This window comes from Desmodus rotundus, chromosome 8 (assembly GCF_022682495.2).
Source record: "Desmodus rotundus isolate HL8 chromosome 8, HLdesRot8A.1, whole genome shotgun sequence".
NCBI classification, from domain to species: domain Eukaryota; kingdom Metazoa; phylum Chordata; class Mammalia; order Chiroptera; family Phyllostomidae; genus Desmodus; species Desmodus rotundus.
The window spans coordinates 101,471,607-101,491,635 of record NC_071394.1 but is presented as its reverse complement, the minus strand read 5'-3'; the positions used below and the strand labels follow the sequence as shown (position 1 = coordinate 101,491,635).

Genomic DNA, 20,029 nt, shown 5'->3' with positions numbered 1-20,029 from the left:
ATAAATATTTTAAGATGTATGTTTTGGTTTGCAGGCTGGCACTCAATCCACTGAGCTATACCAGCCATGGCTTAAAAATGTATTTTTTAACTTAATGCCTTTATAAACATTCCTCCATCCACAAGGTTAAATACTTTATTGCATGTAAACCCTTTATGTTGAAGACTGGAATTCTCTCACTTATATTTCTAAAAGAAAAACAATTAGATTGATCAATTATCCACTCATTCTTCTTCTGACATAGGCTATACATGAGAAATTTTCTCTTTAAAAACTAAGACCAAGTGTTAAGAATTGGGGGGAGGTGACTGAAAAGGGGTGACATGGGAGAATTTTTTAAGGTACTGGAATTGTCCTGTATACTGTTAGTTGTGATGATTGTGATGAGAACCTATGCATGTGTCAAAATTCATAGGACTGTACATGAAAAAAGTAAACTTTATATGTAATTTTTTTTAAATTCAAGTCACTCCCCTTTTAGAAATGTCTTTTTATTAAATTCTCTTTAGTCATCTAAAAAGAATTATGTCTATTAATACAGAAAAAAGGTCTAAATTAGAGATATGCAATCCGCTTTATCAGAGCAACTAACAGCTGACACGCAATACAGTATATACCCAACCATGCATCTAGTCCCTTTCATTTTCCCTCTCTTAACTAAAGGCTGGTGACTCAGAATTATTTAACCTGATAATAAAATAAAAGCTACCATAGAATATTTGGGAAACAACAACTTAAAAAGGAAGTGCATCAGTTTGAAGCCACTCTTAAAGGGTAAAGCTGGACCCAATGGCAGAAAAACCCATGGACACAGACTTTAATTATGAGAAAATACAATAAAAAGCCCTCTTCAAGAAAAGGATAGTTTCCTCTCCCACAATGTGTTATAGTTGACACTGGACTACGACAGGCTCATAAACACTCCTTAGAAAAATAGCCCATACACATCAGGGAATGGAGAGGGGACAGAGGGGAAAATATTCAAACATCAAAATTTGGGGAGGGAGAAATTGGGGGACATCTGTAATAGTGTTAACAATACAAAAAAATTAAGGGTGGGGGGTGAGAAGTAAGAGGAGTGAGAAAGAAGTTGTCTCACTCAAGCCTCAAAATCTGGATTTTCCCTTCCTTATTTTCCTTCTTTTCTGCTCAGTGTTCAGTTAGTATTATTCTCCTAGTCTAGGATTTCCTCCTTTAACACGTATTTTTCCTATATTTTTACTTTGACAATTGTACACTTCTAATTTTTCCATACCCTTCTTTGTTCACATACTGCTAGATAGTTTTCGGGTCTAGACTCAGGCAGGGGGAAAGAATCCTAACTTACTTGCCTCTTTCTACAACATGACATAGCTGTCAAATGAGCAGTTAATAGAAACCAAAAAACAGGGATTTATCCCCAAGATATGGTAAGCTATAACTTCAAATCAAATGGTTCAGAGAAGCCCTGACCTGCGTGGCTCAGTGGGTTGGGTGTCATCCTTCGAAGAGAAAGGTCACCAGTTTGATTCTGGTCAGAGCACATGCCTGGGGTGAGGATCTGGTTCCTGGTTTGGGGCCTGCAAGAGGCAACTGATCAATGTTTCTCTCCCTTTCTTTCTCCCTCCCTTCCCCTCTGTCTAAAAATAAATAAGTAAAATCCTTTTTTAAAAAATGATTCAGAGGATATATACATTTGTGCACGCATTTGCAAGAGGTGGGGGAAAGTAAGTCTCAGGTGTTTTTTTAAAAATAGTGTAATTGAAATAATAAACATCCACTCTCTAAAAATTCCAGTTGCTACCCTTCAGGATTTGTTATGCAATATTAATATAGATCAAACTACCACATTCTAGAACCAATCCCCTCCAGTTAAGACCAAAATTCATTGCCTCAAAAAAACTACACAAAGCTGGAAAGTTTGTTTGGTTCCTTATTTGTAAAAATACTAATGATCCAGTACACAATGAACAAATACACATTTGTTTTGTTATCAGCAGCTTAAGATCTAAATACTTAGCCTTTTTAGGAAGTACAGGATGTTAATGAAGACTGAAGGAATAAGGATGTCTAACAGAGTAACTCTTGGTGCTCTGATTACCTCCTCATTTGCCCAAATCTGAGACCAAAGAAGTGTAAAGTGTGTTCAGTATATGTTATACTTGGAATCAGAACATCTTATAACTTATTTCATTCACATATTCATTCATTCAACATTAGTTAAATGTTCCAATCACTATTCTAGTTACTGAGAATAGTGAGAATAGCACAGGAAGACAGACAAGGTCCCTGCCATCAGATAACTTATAGTGTGTCAGAGGAAAAAGATCATAAACAAGTAACAAAAAATAAGCTCAATAATTAGCTAATAATGCAGGTAAAGAGTATGGATTACTTGTAATAGGAAGCCACTACAGCAGGAGAGTAAGCAAAGATCACTCGATTGCTGTCTGAAAATGAACTGTAGGAGAGCAAGATGAGAGGCAAAGAGACCAGTCAGGAAGCTACTCTCTAGGAAGAACTGGGGTGGTGGCAATAAAAACAAACTAAAGCAAAAGAATGAATTAAGAATGGACACCAGACTCTTCACTTAAGCAGGGTGAAGGAGGGGGGCAAAGGGGAGCTCTTATGAAATGGAGACTGCAGGGAAAAGAATGGGTTGAGGAATGGAAATCAAGAGCTCCACTTTGAACATGTTAAGTTTAAGATGCCTACAGACAAAATACGTAAAGATACCATGTAGGCAAGTAGAAGAAATCTGAAGTTCAGAACCTAAGATAAAAACCTGAGAGTCAACAGTACAGTTGATAGTAATTAAGCCACTGGGCATGTATGACAGGATCATCCAGAAGAGTACAGGTAGTAAATATAGAGGGGCAGCCTTGCAAACCCTTAGGCATTAGAATGTTGAATTCAGGAGGAGAAGGAAAAGTCAACAATAGAGAAAGAGAGTGAAGAGAAAGGAAAGTATATCGTGGAATATCTTTTACACAAGGTGGGGCAAAAGCAGGTTTGCGGTTGTTTGTACAGAAAACAATGCAGTAATAATACAAGAATAAACTCTTGTTTCCTATACTCACAACTGTAAACCTACGTCTGCCCCACTCTGTATTACACATCTCTCCAGTCCAGCACCACCCTCCTAACCTGCTGGTGGCACTCAAATTCCATAAATTAAAAAAAAAAGGAGGCCCAGAAAGACACCCCCCCCAAAGCCCCAGATATTTGGGACTGGCATCCAGGCCTAGAACCAAGATATGACGTCCGACCCCCAGCCTTTTCACAGTAGCTATCAGTGCTTCTACAGTGGGGTTCACCAGTTTAAAGTGAGACGACAGGGAAGGTCATAATTTAGGAAGAACATAATCAGGCTACAAGGAAGAATATAATTTAAATTACAAGGTTCATTTTTAATTACTTTCCACATATTTTGTTCACGTTCACAAAGCAAATTCTATCCAAAGCCTTTATGAATGAGCTAGGAAAGCAGAAAATACAGGCAGGAGGTGCAAAATGGCAATAAATCAAAACCCAACTCGATTTTCTCCACTTCTAAAGAACAACCTGAAGAGAGAAAAGACCATCAGAGTGTGAACCAAGGGGTGTAAAACAAAGTTTTTTGCTTTAACGAAAGCACTTCTAGTTTTAAAGCTTAAGTTGCACACATGCCTCCTGAAACTAGGTTAAGATCTTTATCCTGAACACCTCCTATGGTACGTTACGGACTTCACCAGTTCTGCTTTTCCCATAAAAATCTTAGAGCGTAACATAAAAATCCCCACATGATTAATGAACTGCTGAGAATTCTGACTCGTTGGAGATGATTTAATTAGGAATCATATTTCCAAACATCCATTCAGTGCTTCAAAATAAGTACTCATCTAATTTAATTATGATGACTTCACCAGACAGTAACACTGCCCACAATAATGTTTACAAAAGCACTTGTCACTCCCTTCGGATGTAGCAATGCAGAAAAAGGAGTCTGTTTCCATATTCCTCGTGTGTTTACACTCAGTAACAAGTGACAGCGTTTACGCTGTCACTTACGATTATTTAAACAGCAAAGCTCTTCAAGTTTGTGTCCCACCCTCTTCCATACTAAGCCAAGCCTAAATTCGCCGGGGTTTATTTCAGCAACAATTCACTTGGTCCATGACACAGATATTCCAAGGCAACTGAAGCAAAAGACTACAGGATTCTAGGACGGGACTACAGCACTCTTTCTACTGCCGCTCCAATATCCAGCGGCTCCAGTGGAGGCTACGGCCACACCAGAGTATTTCGGAGACACTGTGCCCCCCAAACGCCCACGCGCAGCCAGGAATTAGCGAGAGCTGACAAGACCATGCACCAGGGCTGCTAACAGCCTACCATTTATTTACCGATCACTTGCTGTTCGGTCCTGCCCGCCTTCCTATCCTACCCTCACAACAAGCCAGTGAAGTACGTACTATTATCCCCACGAACAAACCAGGACTTCGGCCCAAGGCCCCAGGGCTGGTCCGTGGCAGCGCTAGGATTTGAAAACACGACCATACCCCAACCGTCCACGGATATGCCGGCCCCCGAAAGACACTTCTGCGCAAAACGGCGCCCGACGGTCGGGAAGCTCCGAGGCTGACAGCGTAGACGCAGCGGGGCAAGGACACCTCTCCACCGAGGATCCGCTCAGGAACGCGACCCACCGCGCTGGCGGCCGGGTCGCCCAGCCGCGTCTCTGCCGCCGGAGGCCGGGCAGCGCGGCTCACCTTGGACGAACCAGGAGGGCCGCAGTCGAGCTAGGCGCACCCGCGGGCCGGCGGGTGGGGGTCCGCCGAGCCGGGAGGAAGTGCGGCGCGGGCAACGAAGTCGCTGGCACCCCAGGTTGTGGCCAGCCAGGGCGCGCCGCCGGCCCGCTCGGGGGCACCTCAGCAGGCTGCCGCGACCGCGCCGCCCCTCAGCCGCGCCGCATATCCGGGTCCCGCTCCGCCACACTCACCTGCTTGGCGCTCCGCCGCCGCCGCCGCTCCAAGCTCCGGGCGCGCGGTCAGCAGCCCAGACCACCACGGCCGCCAGGCCGCGGCGCCTCCATCCCGCCTCTCCCAGTCACCTCCCGCCCGCCTCGCGCCGCGCTACACCATCCCGATGCCGCCGCCGCCGCACCGACCGAAGGAGTACGCGCGCGTCGCCTCTGTGGTCGCGCCTGCGCGTGCGCGCGCGCGGGGGCGCGGGACAACCGCGCCGGCCTCCCTGCAGCCGTCAGCCCGCCCCGCGCGCCGCTCAGGCCAATCCTCGACCCCGCAGCGGCTGCCGCAGACCTACGGGACGGGCCAGGCGGGGCCGGCAGGGAGGCGACTCTGCCCCCTTGTCCTCGCCTGCTGGCCGTCCGGCAGCGCCGCTGCTGCGTGGTGCTTCTGCAACAGTGTGCTGCTGCCCGAGGACCACGGGATCGGGAATGCCCAGCGAGCTACTTTCAGGAGAGCCCCACCTTCTGCCCCGACCTTCGCAGCCCCCTCCCGAGAGACCCCTCTGCTCCTGGGTTTCCTTGCTGGCCGCCTCTTCGCAGTTCCTCTCCCTAATTCCGTTCTGCGACTTTGAACAGAGTCCTCGGTTCCTGAGCTCAGGCAGCACGTTGCTTTTACCCCTTCCCCTCTCTAACTCTGGTTCTGGGGATGGGAACGCTAGGTCAGCAGCCCCACAACAGGCCCTTCATTTCCTGCGCTGTTAACGGTCATAAAAGAAAAAGTACAGCCTTCCAAGTCCAAGATTCATTTTCTATATGTTCATTTTTGGAATAACAACAGCTAACATTTGCCGCAGAGCGCTATGGTTTACCCAGCCCTTTCTCATGCCTTATCTCCTGTTATTTTTTGCCTCAACCAGGAAATTTCGTGACCCTCTTAGTGGCACACTCAAATTTCACTTACTGAAAACCAAAATTTTAACTTATTGTAAAGCTACCATTTGTAAAGTTATTGTAACTTACTACTGTAATCGCTCAAATAGTTGAGTAGTCGGGGGTAGAATCTAGAAGTATGGAGCCTAATATAAAGCAAAGGTGGCAAACAAGCCAGTGACAAAGGAATAATTTGTTTGATAAATGATCTTGGTTTAGTTGACTTTATAATCATAACAAGTAAAAATAGAGCCATGCCATATTCAAAAGTCCCAGAAGAATTAAAGATATAAAATATACACATAAATTCCAGAAGAATTAAAGTTATGAAATATACAAATCAAACATTTAGAGGAAAAATGTTTTTTAAATAGTGTTTATTTATTTTTAGAGAGAGGGGAAGGGAGGAAAAAAGGGAGAAGAACATCAGTGCTAGAGAGAAACATCCATCAGTTTCCTCTCCCACACTCCCTCAACCCCGGGATGGAACAGCAACCCAGGCACGTGCCCAACCGGAATGGAATGGAACAGGAGACCCTTCCGTTTGTGGGACGACGCCCATCCCACCGAGCCACACCAGTCAGGGCTAGAGGAAAATTTTTAAAGAATAGTAATATCACTGTAATGAGAGGGAACTTTAAGCAAGACAGGAAGCCCAAAATCATTAAAGAAAAAACAAAAATATTTGTCTCCATAAATATTTTTAAAGTTTTGCATGACATCACAATGACAAGTTTAAAAAAAAAAAAGAAAAAACAATAGACGGAATAGAACTAAACAAAACATATGGCAAACACATTGTATCTTCACATAAAAGAATTTCTATAAATGGATTTTTTAAAGCCAAATAGCTCAATGTTTTAAAAATATGAGCAAAGTATACAAGCAGGCAATTAATGGAAGATAAAATCCAAATTAAAAATGTTTATTTTACTAATACTCATGGAATTTTTTTTGCTCATTAGATTGTCAAACATTAACAAATGCAATCAATATACGTGTGGAAACAAGCCCTGATACATAGGTGATGAGAACGTAAATTGCCACAAATTCAGGAAATGTCTATTAAAATTTAAAATACACATACCTAGTCGTTGACCAAAAATACACTAACTCATCATCCTGGTACACCAAGTTTGCGGGTTCAATCCTTGGTCAGGGCACGTAGAAGAAGCAACCAATGAATACACAAATAAGTGGAACAAGTCCATGTCTCTCTCTCTCTCTCTCTCTCTCTCTCTCTCTCTCACACACACACACACACCAACAAAAATTAAAAAGAAAAGAAAAAAACTACAGAAGTTGCCATTTGGAAGGATATACACAATGATACCATAGTGAGTTTAATGCTGGTCCTCCAAAGGTTTGCCTGCCTGGTACCTGTGAACATATAGCCTTTTTTGGATATGGTATCTTACAGATGTAATTAAGAATCTTGATATGAGATCATCTAGATTTAGGGCGGGCCATACATCCAATCACAGGTGTCCTTTTAAGAGAAAGGCAGAGGGAGATTGGAGTTACAGAGACTCAGAGATGAAGATAGGAGGAATGAGGTGGAGGTGGGAGTGACGAATCTACAAGCCAAGAATGCCAAGGATTGCTGGCAGCTGCCAGAAGCTAGGGGAGGGACATGGAAGGGATTCTCCCTCAGTCCCTCTAGAAGGAAGGATGCCTTGATTTCAGACTTCTGGACTCCAGAACTGTGAAAGAATAAATTTCTGTTGTTTTAAGCCACTCAGTTTTCAGTAATTTGTTAAAGTAGCCAAGGGAAACTAATACATGTGCTTATTGTATTGTTTGTAGTGCAAAACAAACACAAGCAAACTGGAAACAACCTGATTATCTATAGGAAATGGAATCCATGAGTCAATTGTATTGCTTCCATACTGTGGAATATTATGCAATGATGAAAATGAGTTAGACCTGTTGATATTGACCCAGAGGGATGTCCATGATATATGCTAATGTGGAAAATGCATTTTTTAGAGTGATGACGAGTGGTAGGATCCTGTTAGTATATTGTTGAATATATATGTACACATATATATTCGCATGAACATAGAGAAAGAGATGGAAGAATTTACACTAGGCCGATCACACTGGATACCTCAGAGAGCTGAAAGAGGAGGGTATGGGTGGAAGGAAGTTTTTTTTCTTTATAAATCCTTGAATTATCTTGCTTATCATAAGCAGTACTTATTCTTTTAATCTAATAAATGCAGTATTTTAAAAGAAAAAAATTGTGACAAATTTTTAAATCATGGCTAAAGTTGTGAACATAAAAAGAGGGTTCTACCTCTCCAATTTCAGAAAATTCATTGTTCTCCAAGACTCCCACTTCCCCACCACTTGAGTTCTGAGCTATATTTCCAACATATACTCTTTTGGTGTTTTTCCCCTATTTTCCAAGTACTTCTGAGTATTTCCTAGACTCACAGAATTTTTAAATTTTTCTTCTTAAAATCTGAGTACTTTCATTTCATTATATAAGTAATATATTCACGCCGTTTGGAATCCAAGGTGTATAACCAAATATGCAGTAAAGTCTCTCTCCCAGACAACTAGGAAGCTCTCCTTACAGACGACCAGTGTCGTCACATTTTCTTTTTTTTTTTTAATACTCACCTGGGAACATTTTTTTCATTGATTTTTGATGCAAGAGAGAAGCATCAGTTGGTTGTCTCTGGTACGCACCCAGACCGGGGGATCCAACCTGCAACTTAGGCATGTGCCCTGACTGGGAATTGAACCCTCAACCCTTTGGTTATGGGATGACACTCCAACCAACCAAGCCATACTAGCCAGGGCTGGTCATTTTTTTGAGTATCCTTTCAGAAGTATTGTATGCATATATGAGGGAATACAGATATATTACCCCCCCCCTTTTCTTCACACAAATGAAAGTGCTTGATTTATCCTTTTTCTCCCACAAAATATATATCAGGTTGTTTTATGTAAGTGGATATAGATTCTCTGTATTCTTTTAAAATGTTTATTAGTGTATAGAATACATATAAAAAACTACAAACCATAATTTTTCACATATTAGACACAGCTGTGTAACCAGTTCTTAAATCGATAAAGAACATGATGAACATCTCAGAATCCATTTGTGACCCCTTTCACTCACTGCCCTGCCTCCAGGAGCAACCACAATCCCAGATGCTAACACCAGAGATTGCCTTTTCTTGTTTTGTTGTTGTTGTTGTTTTTAATTGTACAGTTAATGGCTCCTTAACACAGTGCTTTCAAAGCCAGGCAAAATTTCTCTTAAGACACCTGTCTGCCCCTGCCAACACCTCTCTTCCGTGAGAACCAGTAATACTTCATCCTTAAAGTCCTGGGGGTGACAGCTACACTGAGTGGCCCAGCAGAACCTACTGTGACAGAGAAGGAACCTGGATGCAGATCCAGCAACAATGAACTTTGTTATTTACAAGCAGAGTCCAATAAAGAGGCTGCATCAAACTTAAAAGCCAACCTCTCTGCTTCAGATCCTCGGAAATAAATTATTTCTAAAAGTCTATATAATTCAAACCAAAGCGATGGTTATTGAAAATAAAGCAAGAAATAGCCAGAAACGAGTTTCTAGTGAAAGCCTGGTGGAAGAGGGATTCCACTTCCGATAAAGCTGCTTTTCCTATAGGGAATGCAATGTTCCTACTCCCTCCTGAAACTCCTTAAACAGCAATGTTTCAATGCAGATACCAATGGGAAAATATCTTGAAAAAGAAAACAGCGATGTGGCCGGGAAACCACCTGCATCTTGGCGCACATTTTTTTCCATCCACCACAAGCTTGGGCTTTCTGGGAAGGTCACCGGTCCTCAGGAGCGAAGAAAGACGCGGCATCTGGGAAGGTGTGTTCCTAGTTCCGTATCTGGAGCTCAGGAGCCAAATGGCTCGATCCTGCAGAACATCAGGAAAACATTCCACGGGGGGGCGAGGAAGGTTCGGAAGTACCTGAGCTTCAGTAAGAACTCCCGGACGTCGTCACCTGTGCTAGGCTCCCCGGATTCCTCCCCACAGCCTGTGTGTTCTTCTTTCTCAGCTTAAAATTTAGCACCGCTCCGACGTTCACCAGTAGCGTCAGCAAGAGCAGGACGTCTTCGATCGTCGTTACAGCCCAAACGTCCGAAAGAACTGGAAGCGGAAATCCCTTTTTCTGTTCTTAAACGTCAATTAAATAGATCCATACTGGGTCTTGGCATTCGGAACCGTAGCAGGAGTCAGTCGTCGGACCCGCGTCTGTGTTGTCCTACCGCAGCACCTTGCTGCATGGCCATTCCCAAGGCCCGCCCCAACCACACTGTTTGTATCAACACCCTCAATGAGAAGATCAAGAAGGACGAGCTGAAAGAGTCCCTGTATGCCATCTTCTCCCAGTTTGGCTAGATCTCGGATATCCTGGTGTCACAGAGCCTGAAGATGAGGGGCCAGGCCTCTGTCGTCTTTAAGGAAGTCAGCAGTGCCACCAATGCCCTGTGCTCCATGCAGGGTTTCCCGTTCTAGGACAAGCCCATGCGCATCCAGTGTGCCAAGGCTGACTCGGGTATCATCGCCAAGAAGAAGGGCACCTTCGTGGAGCGGGACCGTAAGCGGGAGAAGAGGAAGCCCAAGAGCCAGGAGAACCCAGCATCCAAGAAGGCCGTTTAGGGTGGGGCAGCCGCCCCCATAGTGGGGGCTGTCCCAGGCCCTATCCCGGGCATGCCACCCAAGACGCAGGCGTCCCACATCATGCACCACATGCCGGGCCAGCCTCCCTATCTGCTGCCCCTTGGCATGATCCCACCTCCAGGCCTCGCACCTGGCCAGATCCCACTGGGGGCCATGCCACCACAGCAACTTATGCCAGGACAGATGCCACCTGCTCAGCCTCTTTCAGAAAACCCACCAAATCACATTTTGTTCCTCATCAATCTGCCAGAGGAGACCTATGAGCTTATGCTCTCCATGCTTTTCAACCAGTTCCCTGGCTTCAAGGAGGTCCCACTGGTTCCAGGGAGGCACGGACATCGCCTTTGTGGAGTTTGACAATGAGGTTCAGGCAGGAGCAACTCCTGACGCCCTGCAGTGCTTCAAGATCACCCAGAACAACGCCATGAAGATCTCTTTTGCCAAGAAGTAGCGCCTTTTTCCCATGCCTCCCCCCTATCCCTCCCTCTTCCCCTGGGCTTGGCCCCCTGAAGGTAAGTCCTCCTTTGGGGCCTTCTTGGAGCCGCATGTGTGAGTGAGTGGTCACACAGCATTGTACCCAGAGTCTGTCCCCAGACATTGCACCTGGCGCTGTTAGGTCGGAATTAAAGTGGGTTTTTTTGATGTTTGATTTTCTAAAAAAAAAAAAAAAAAAAGATTCATACAGTGTATGCTCTTTCTGTGTTTGGTTTCATTTGCTCGACATTTCCTCCACATTGGACATTCTTACACTACTGTATGTGATAGTACTTTGTTCATTCTTTGCTATACAGTATTTCATTGTGGTCTGTATTCTATTTCATGGCTATGCAATGTTTCACTGTTAAGATACACTATAATTTATTTATCTGGCCCCTTATTGATGGATATTTAGAATGTTTCCAATCTTTTGGTATACAAACACTGCTGCAATGAACAACCTTGAATTCATATCATTTGGCACATATGCAAATGTAACTACAAAATAAATTCGTAGAGTTAGAATTACAGGGTCAACAGTTATAGGTAGGTATTTGTAATTTTCAAGAATATTATCAAATTACCCTCTATGCAGAATGGACCCTTTATACTCTTGCCAACAGTATTTGAGAGCTTTTTTCTTAGAATTTTAGAGCTTGGAGCTTGGAGACTTAGAAATCACATTGTACGGCCCACTTGACTTACACAAAGAAAAATTGAAACCCTTAAGGGTGAAAAGACTTGCACGAAGCCAGAGAGCAAGTTAGTTATCATCCCCAGACTCTGAAGGAGAAGACTTGGATGCTGGTCTCCAGTATCAGAGAGAGCCAACAAAGCCTCAAACATCCTGTCCTGCCCACAGCTATTGGCATGCTGCCTCTTTCTCCACCGCCCCCCCCAACTGTCTTCAAAGACCAGCACAAAAAGGCCACACACACCAGGGCCACCAAACATGGGAGGAAGGAGAAGGGAAAGGGAGATGAAGGGCAGAGGGGAAGGTAGAAGGGTAAGCAGTAGCCACTTGAAGAAAGATAAAGTCTGCAGTAGAAAAGAAAACTCAGGGAGAAAAAAGAAACCCTGGGGAACAGATAAGGGGGGCAGTGATATTGGAGAGAGAAGGAAAGACAAAAAGGCATAAATTTCTGTCTTTTTTCCAGGCAAGAAAAATATTTTTCACGAATGCCTGCTTATCAGTAATATTACTTAGAACTATAAAATTCTGGCTTTAGATAGGACATTTGGAGTACAGTTATCTGGTCTTTTCACATTTCTCTGTTATCTACTGCCTCCCCAGGACCAAGACGTGTGCCTAGCATATAATAGATGCTTATTAAATATTTTTAAATTTATTTATTGATTTTAGAGAGAGAGGAAGGGAGGGAGAGAGACATTGATTTGTTGTTCCACTTATTTATGTGTTCATTGGTTGATTCTTTATGTGCCCTGACCAGAGATTGAACTTGCAACCTTAGTGTAACAGGACAATGTTCTAACCAACTGAGCTGCCTTGCCAGGGCTGATTAAATATTTTTGAATGAATGAATTATATATCAAGAAACTGAGGCCCAGAGATGTTAAGGGGCTTGCTCAAAGTCACAGAGGTAGTGGAAAACCAGCTATTTTAGGCTCCTAATTGGGTGACGTGCCTGCCAGTTGCTTCTCATGACCCATTGAAATTGCCGCCTTAAGTTCCCAAGCACTGTTTTTGCCAACATTCCTTGCTGAATAAGAAATTCTCTAGGATCCCTGGCTGGTGTAGCTCAGTGGCTTGAACACTGGCCTGCAAACCAAATGGTAGCTGGTTCTATTCCCAGTTAGGGCACATGCCTGGGTTGCGGGCCAGGGCCCCAGTAGGGGGCACATGAGAGGCAACCACATATTGCTGTTTCTTTCCCTCTCTTTCTCTCTACCTTCCCCTCTCTCTAAAAATAAATAAAATCTTTTAAAAAAATAAGGCAAATAAAGAAATAGCATACTCCAAACAAATGACAGGTTAATCACAGGCAACGGGAAGTAAAAGGAATAAGGTCCAAACTTAGAGGTGTACCATTTTATATGAGTTTGGTTTCTTGGGAGAGATGACTTAACCATATGTAAGCTGACTTTCAGCCACCAGAGCAAAATGAAAGTCCCTTGTTGCTACAGCATACTACTAGGGAATGAAGACACCAATGTTGGCAGACAGGCTATGCTTCTCTGAAGGCTATTGCTCTGGGGACCATTACACAGTCTTGCACCACCAACGACCAGTCTACTTGGCCACAGCAGGAGCAACTGTTTCAAGATCCCTGGAGAACTATTAAGTCAGCAAAGCATCCCCTTGACCAGACCAAATGTCTTGAACCATCCTCGTAAGCTTTCAGTTTTTATAGTCTAAATGTCCCTTGGCCACAGGTGGGTTAAAACAATTTTACTTGTCATAAACAAATGGATTTGAAATTATATCAAACCAATACACAACAGACTCCTACTTCTGTGTTGGATAATCATTGGTTTTCTAGCCTGTTTCTCTAGTGGGCTGCAAGAAACTTGAGGGCTGGTATGCATCCTTGTTCTATTCCTCAGCTTCAGATCCCAGCAAATGTGTCAGTTGGTTTTAATTGAAGGCTTTCTTTTAGAGTATCATCTTCTCTGCTTTACTCACATACTTTCTGCCATATTGTTTTAGGAAAGGGATCAAAGTACAGATATGCCAAGGTACAACCTCCAGGACTGGAGCCTGTAGGAGTATGGAGGGCATTCTGAAAAGGAGAATGCCAGGCATTAGGACACAAGGAGGACCAGATACTACATGCTCCTGGAAAGCAAAGAGATATATAAGGCTTTGGAGAAAAATGTAATAAAACACAATCACACACATGTAATGAGTACACACAGAAGCACACACATACAGACACAGAGTTTAGCTGAAGTATGTGATATACAACTTTAAAAAGAATAAGGCGTTTCTACATGCACTGGTATGAAACAATCTTCAAAATATTATTTAATAAAATAGGCAAGATGCAGGATGGTAAACTAGGCTGCCATTTGGATGTGCACAGATTATCATCAGGCAGACCTAAGACACTAACAGTGGGTGCCTGGAAGGAGAACTAGAGACTGGGAAACAAGAATGGAAGGGAGAGAAAAAAAGAATGCAAAGGAGAATTAATTTCTATGGTATTTCTCTTTTATTCTATCTGAAATTTTATCATGCCCTTGTGGGATAGGTGTTTCCCCTCTTTTCCCTCATATTTCTTTTGGATGGTCTAATAATCAGATTGACATGAGCCAGATTAACAGGAGAAAATAACCAAAGTTAATTATGTATGTACATACAGGGGTTCAGTAAGACTATGGGCCCCCAGGACAAATGGGACAGTTGAGGCTTATATGCCATCTTGAGCTAAGGAGAAAGGGGAGTAGTAGCTTGGACTTCAGAGGGAAGGTGGGCAATTCACAGGTAGATGAGAAGGACCAGACATACATTTGGTGAACAAATTCTTGTCAGGGCCATCCAGAAACAATGAGACATGACACAGAGGGGAGTCGAACAAGAAGACTTTGCTGGTTCCTCCCTGGCTGCCGCACTTAGTACATATTAAAATGTAAGTATATATGACAATTGTTCCCCTACTGGAGCAGGTCTTCTATCTAAATTCTTTTAAACAGTTAGGGGTAATGTCAAAGTTTCTTTCTGAGTCTTTTCTTTTTCTTAAAACAAAAAGCTTAAAATAATAATATCCTAATAAAGGCATATTTTAGTGTGTCAAACTCTGCTCCTCCTCACTCACATATTACCTATATACATAGGAAGGAGAGGCAAAAAAGCAAGTGAGGAAGGGGTGGAGCCTAGTGAGGGAGTGAGCGGGTGTGGCAAGGAGGGCACTAGGACAGGAAGTAGGCTCAGGGACGAGCCTTGCAAATTGAGAAGGCTGATCACATTGTATTTCAAGTGTAATTACTCTTCAATCCTATTAACTTGCACCACTAGAAACGGTGTCATTCGCTAAAGAAATATAAGTTGAATGTAGAAAAAGAATAAATCAGGCACTTTTAAAACCAATTAGCGCAGGAATGCAGGGTTAAGTAGATCAAAGATTGTAGCCCTGGTTCCCAAGGGGTTTGGGTGTGACTCTGCCTTGTGGAATGTGAGCAATTTATCAACGAAGGCACTGCCCTGTTTGTTGTTTCAGACAAACCACCGGAGACTCCAACTTAACCTGTTTTTATAAATATGGAAGAGAATGTAATGTCATGATATTAACATTTTAAATAATCTGCGACCTTAAGCAGCTGAATCAAGACTTTTCTGGCTGGGGGGCATTGGTGGTGGAAGAAGGGAGAAGGGGGTAAAGAGGGTATAAATGGTGATGGGAAGTGACTTGGGGCGGTGAACACACAATACAGTACAGATGATATATTACAGAATTGTACTCTTGAGACCTATATAATTTTATTAACTGATGTCACGCCATTAAATTAAAACAATTTTTTTAAACATCTTTTTTCTAGCTCATTAAGAAGGTGTCAGAGGAGCCCTGGCTGAGTAGCTAAATTGGTTAAAGCGTCATCCAGATATGCCAAGTTTGCTGGTTCCATCTTTAGTCAGGGCACATATAAGAAGCAACCAATGAGCGCATAAATTGGTGGAACAACAAATCCATGTTTCTTTCTCCCTCTTTCTCCAAAATCAATCAATAAAAATTTTTTAAAAATTATTTTATTGTTGTTCAATTACAGTTGCCTGCGTTTACTCCCCACCACTCCCCCCGCCACCCCAGCCAAACCCTTGTCCCTCCCTTGCTTCCACCCCCCTTGGTTTTGTCCATGTGTCCTTTACAGTTGTTCCTGAAAACCCTTCCCAATAAAAAAATTTTTAAAGAAGCAATGAATGCATAAATAAATAGAACAACAAATCAATGTTTCTCTCTCTAAAGTAATCAATAAACAAAAAAATTTTAAGGAAAAAAGCAAAGGCGTCAGAGGAAGAAATACCTCACACTCTAATGCCAGTGGATTGTTTGCCATTTTACCCTAAATTCACCATATTACTGAACTTTTATTGGAGAGCCTAGATTCAGCTCCTTAGGCAGCTCACAAGGCCTTATATTTGCAAAACAAATTCCAACTTCAAAGGGAATTCCTTCAGCTAAAAAATGGGCTTCATCACGTTTTTTCTTTAAGCAAACACAAACTAAAGAGTTCATTTTCTTTAGCATCTGCATCTTAATCAAGTCTTTATTTTAGTAACAAACTATAGAAATGATCCCTGAAAGTATAGTCTTTATTTTAAAATGTAGGTAGATAAGGTAGTTTGGCTTCTTGCACTAACTTTTGATATTGAATCAAGCTGAGCTCACAGATCTAGAGCTGTCTTGAAATACCTATGCAAATGAGTGGGAAAGCTGGTAGATAAGGGATGGGTCTCGACAACAAAACCTGTATTGCTCAATCTGAATGGGTGGGGACTGGAGCCAAATGTGAAATGACTTCCCTGGTCCTCAATCCCCCAGGATGGTCAAGGGGCAGATAAATGTTTTTTTACAGGATCAAAATTTATCCTGTCGGAGGGTTCAGGGATGTTCCACCCAGACTAAACTTTCAGAATGAAATCAAGTGTCTGTCAAGTGTCTTCTTCTTCTTCTTCTTCTTTTTTTTTTTTAAGTGTCTTCTTAATAGCTACTCAGAGAAATTCATACAAGGCAGTGAGTCTCAAATTCCAATAATATGCAGACTCATTGGAGGGTAAAAAAAAAATTATCCCCAGACCCTTCAGATTATTTACTTCTTCATTCACTCAGCGACAGTCCCAGGCACTGGAATAAATAAATGGTGGGGATAGAAAGGTGAACAAAACAACATGATTCCTACAGCATATGTTGCAGAGGCAGAAAGTCATTAATGAAGTCATCACATGATTAACTGTAAATTACAGCTGAGGGCCAGAAGGTGGGGGAGCCGATGCTAAAAGTAAATAATAATGGGGAAATTGACTAAGAGGGGAGAGCAAACATTTCCCTAAGGAACAGAAAATTTGCTTTGGTCTGAAAGATTAGAGGAGGCAAAGAGGGCAAAAAGTTTCATAATCAGAACAGCCAAGGCAAGGGTCCTATGGCAGGAGGGAACATGTCCATTTGTATCTGAATTTTTTTTTTTCTTAACAGGTTTTATTACACAGAGGGCATGGGCCTCAGTCCTTCTCGGCTGCTGCCTTCTTCATGGCTGCAAGGACATTGCTCAGCTCCTCTGTCTTCCTCTTGGCACAAATGTGTGCCCCACCCTTTTCTTGATGAATTTCAGGGCCCTCTTGTCTTTACAGACCTTGAGCAGCTCCATGGCGCGCCGCTCATAGAGGGCAAAGCCACGCACCTCTGGGATCACGTCCCGCACGAACTTGGTGTGCTTGGTGAGGCGCCTGTGGCGGCGGCTGTGCCTCGACTTGCTCACGTTGTCACTTTGTGGCCTTTATTGAGGTCCACGGCCATGGGGTAGCAGAGAGCCACGGCTGCCGTTCCTCAATGCCGTTCCACGGCGGAAGGCGGAATTTTTTCATTTAATATTCCTAATAGCCAAATGAAATAGGTCTATTATTATACGCACTTTCCAGATGCAGAAACTGAAGCCTAGCCTTCCCAGACTGTAAACTCCTTGGGGACAGAGAATGGGTATAGTGTTTATTTTTATACCTCCCACGGTTGACACAGGGCCTTGCTCTGAGTGAGTCTTCAATAAATGTCTCTTCGTTCCCTTCACGTGAATCCACATAACCAGCAAGTACTGAACCAGGAACTCAGCACCCTCTGTTCAGAACAATAGCCCCTGTGCCTTCCACACCACACCAGCTCCTGTCCTCCAGCCTCCCGCGGAGTTCTATTCCTCCAGGATTTGAATTAATTCACTGTTTTCTAGGGATATGCAATTTATGGCCCAACCATGCATGGCAGCAAATAAATTCTTTTTAAATTTTGTATTCAACTTTGAAAACCATGAAGTCATCTGTTGTGTGAAAAAAACAAATTGAAAAACACACCTGACTGTACATGTAATGAAATGACCTTGAGGATGTGACACAAGCCAACCAGAGCACAAAAATCCAGAGTTCACCCTGCAACAGCATCCTGAAATTGTGTCTCCACTTCCACTTTGATTCTTTGAACGAGCTTCCCAGGTGTTATTTCCCAGTGATGCCATGACTCAGTCAGTATCTGGAGCTCTGGGTTGCTCTGAATAGTGAGGATACTATCTCAACACACTTCTGTCCAGGCAGCTTAGTGTAGGATCTCTGAAACAGTAAAACATGCATTTTACGCTACAACCCGTAGTGGTGTATGTGTATGCATTTTATAATATAAGCTGACATAAAAATGTGATGGAATAACACCCTTTATACGTGGGAGGCACTCTACTGTTTTCTAGCCCATTTCTATTTTCTATTCTATTTGATTTCACATTTTAAGAATTGTAGTTGCAATCTACCAAGTTAATTTTTACCTCCCATTGAGTCTTGAAGTTTGAAAAACACTGGCCCAATACATATGCAGAAGTTGATACTTCTTGACTACAGTAGTAGCAACAGTTTATTTACCTGTGTCCTTAGCACCTATCATCCCCTTTTCCTCCTGAACAAATGAGGGGCGAACACCCACCATGTGCAAGTGAACTAGGAACCGGGAATGCAGCCGTGGCCAAAACTGGGAGCCAAAGCTAAGAGGATCCTCGCCATGGTGGAACTTACAGCCTATTAAGGGAAACAGACTTTCAAAACAAATTTAAAATAACTTTTTAAAATTACAAATTGCTATGAGAATGTCAGTCATATAGATGTAACTTAATGTGTGGGGTCAGGGAAGGCACCTCTCAGGGAAGGAGACATTTAAGCTGACACCTTAGTCACATAGGATTTGAGAGGCAAGAGAGTGGGGAAAGCATTCCAGGCAGAGGAGAGCATTCATGTCAATGAACACAGGCAAGAAGGAGCTGGGTACATGTGAAATCCCTCCCCAGAAAGGGTCTGAGCTCTGCTGTTTCTGTCCCCGCGTTTCCTTTGGAAACTCCAATCCCCTGCTTCACCTGGGCCTGGGAGAGGCCAACCAGCAATCTCCATTCCCCCGGCCACAGTGATGAGTGTGACCTCAGCTGGGCCAAAGCCATCTTATAATTGGTATATGAAAAGGATCTCTTTCTCTGTGACCACAGACATAAGATTAAATGAAGCTAGAGCTGCCTTCCTTTGTATAAAGAGAATAGTCAGAAGATGAAGCTGAAATACAGAGAAAAGGAGACTTACCAGCAGGAGCAAGAAAGAGAAAGAACATCATGTGAAACTGAGTCCACAGAGGCCTAAAAGCCAGCAGATCAGCAACACGTCACAAGTGTTTGAGCTAATGACATCACTCTTCCCTAGTGCTGATTCCAGTTGGTTCTCTGTTATTTGTAACTGACTACAAGTGTGAAAGGAAGAGTAGAAAGCCAATTAGTTTATTTCTCAAAATAAGAACAGACACAATTGTTCCATGAACAGGAAATTTGCCTGATGTGCCAGGTTTCAAAGGTTCCAGATTTATGAGGTCGGTGAGTCTGTCTTTTCTTCTTCTTTTTTTTTAAATGATTTTACTCATTTATTTATTTTTAGAGAGAGAAGAAAGGAGGGAGAAAGGGAGAGAAAAACCAACGTGTGAGAAAAATATCGACCGTAGGCCGGTCACATGCCTCTAACTGGGGACCTGGCCTGCAACCCAGGCATGTGCCCTGACCAGGAATCGAACTGGCAATCTTTTGGTCTACAGGCCAGTGCTCAGTCTACTGAGCCACACCAGCCAGGGTTTTTTCTCTTTTTCTTTCTTCCTTCTTCCCTTCCTTCTTCTCTTCCTTCCTCCCTCCCTCCCTTCCTTCCTTCCTCCCTCCCTTCCTTCCTTCCTCTCTTCCTCCCTCCCTCCCACCCTTCCTTCCTTCCTTCCTTCCTTCCTTCTTCCTCTCTTTTCCTTCCTTCCTTCCTTTCTTTTTCTTGTTTCTTTCATCAGCTGTGTGGAGA

The 20,029-nt window shown here is 43.0% G+C and overlaps 1 protein-coding gene and 4 pseudogenes across 3 annotated transcripts in view; 1 reads left to right on the top strand and 4 right to left on the bottom strand.

Moving 5' to 3' along the window:
* Positions 1 to 5,120, bottom strand: part of PIK3CB (phosphatidylinositol-4,5-bisphosphate 3-kinase catalytic subunit beta) — a 166,338-nt gene extending 161,218 nt beyond the window's left edge. Inside the window, exon 1 of one of the 3 annotated variants that reach the window (XM_053929835.2) lies at positions 4,961 to 5,120. The gene's annotated coding sequence lies outside the window, so the exon portion shown is untranslated. Of the gene's footprint in view, positions 1 to 4,730; positions 4,752 to 4,960 lie in introns of those variants that run through there. The other 2 variants (XM_053929837.2, XM_053929836.2) reach the window with 2 other exon arrangements.
* Positions 5,121 to 9,746: 4,626 nt separating this feature from the next.
* LOC112309671 (small integral membrane protein 7 pseudogene) lies at positions 9,747 to 10,139 on the bottom strand (annotated as a pseudogene).
* LOC112309670 (U1 small nuclear ribonucleoprotein A pseudogene) lies at positions 10,138 to 10,987 on the top strand (annotated as a pseudogene).
* Positions 10,988 to 16,191: 5,204 nt separating this feature from the next.
* On the bottom strand, positions 16,192 to 16,283 carry LOC112310009 (small nucleolar RNA U3; annotated as a pseudogene).
* A 905-nt stretch (positions 16,284 to 17,188) lies between these two features.
* On the bottom strand, positions 17,189 to 18,647 carry LOC112309668 (large ribosomal subunit protein eL36-like; annotated as a pseudogene).
* Between the last annotated feature and the right edge of the window lie 1,382 nt (positions 18,648 to 20,029).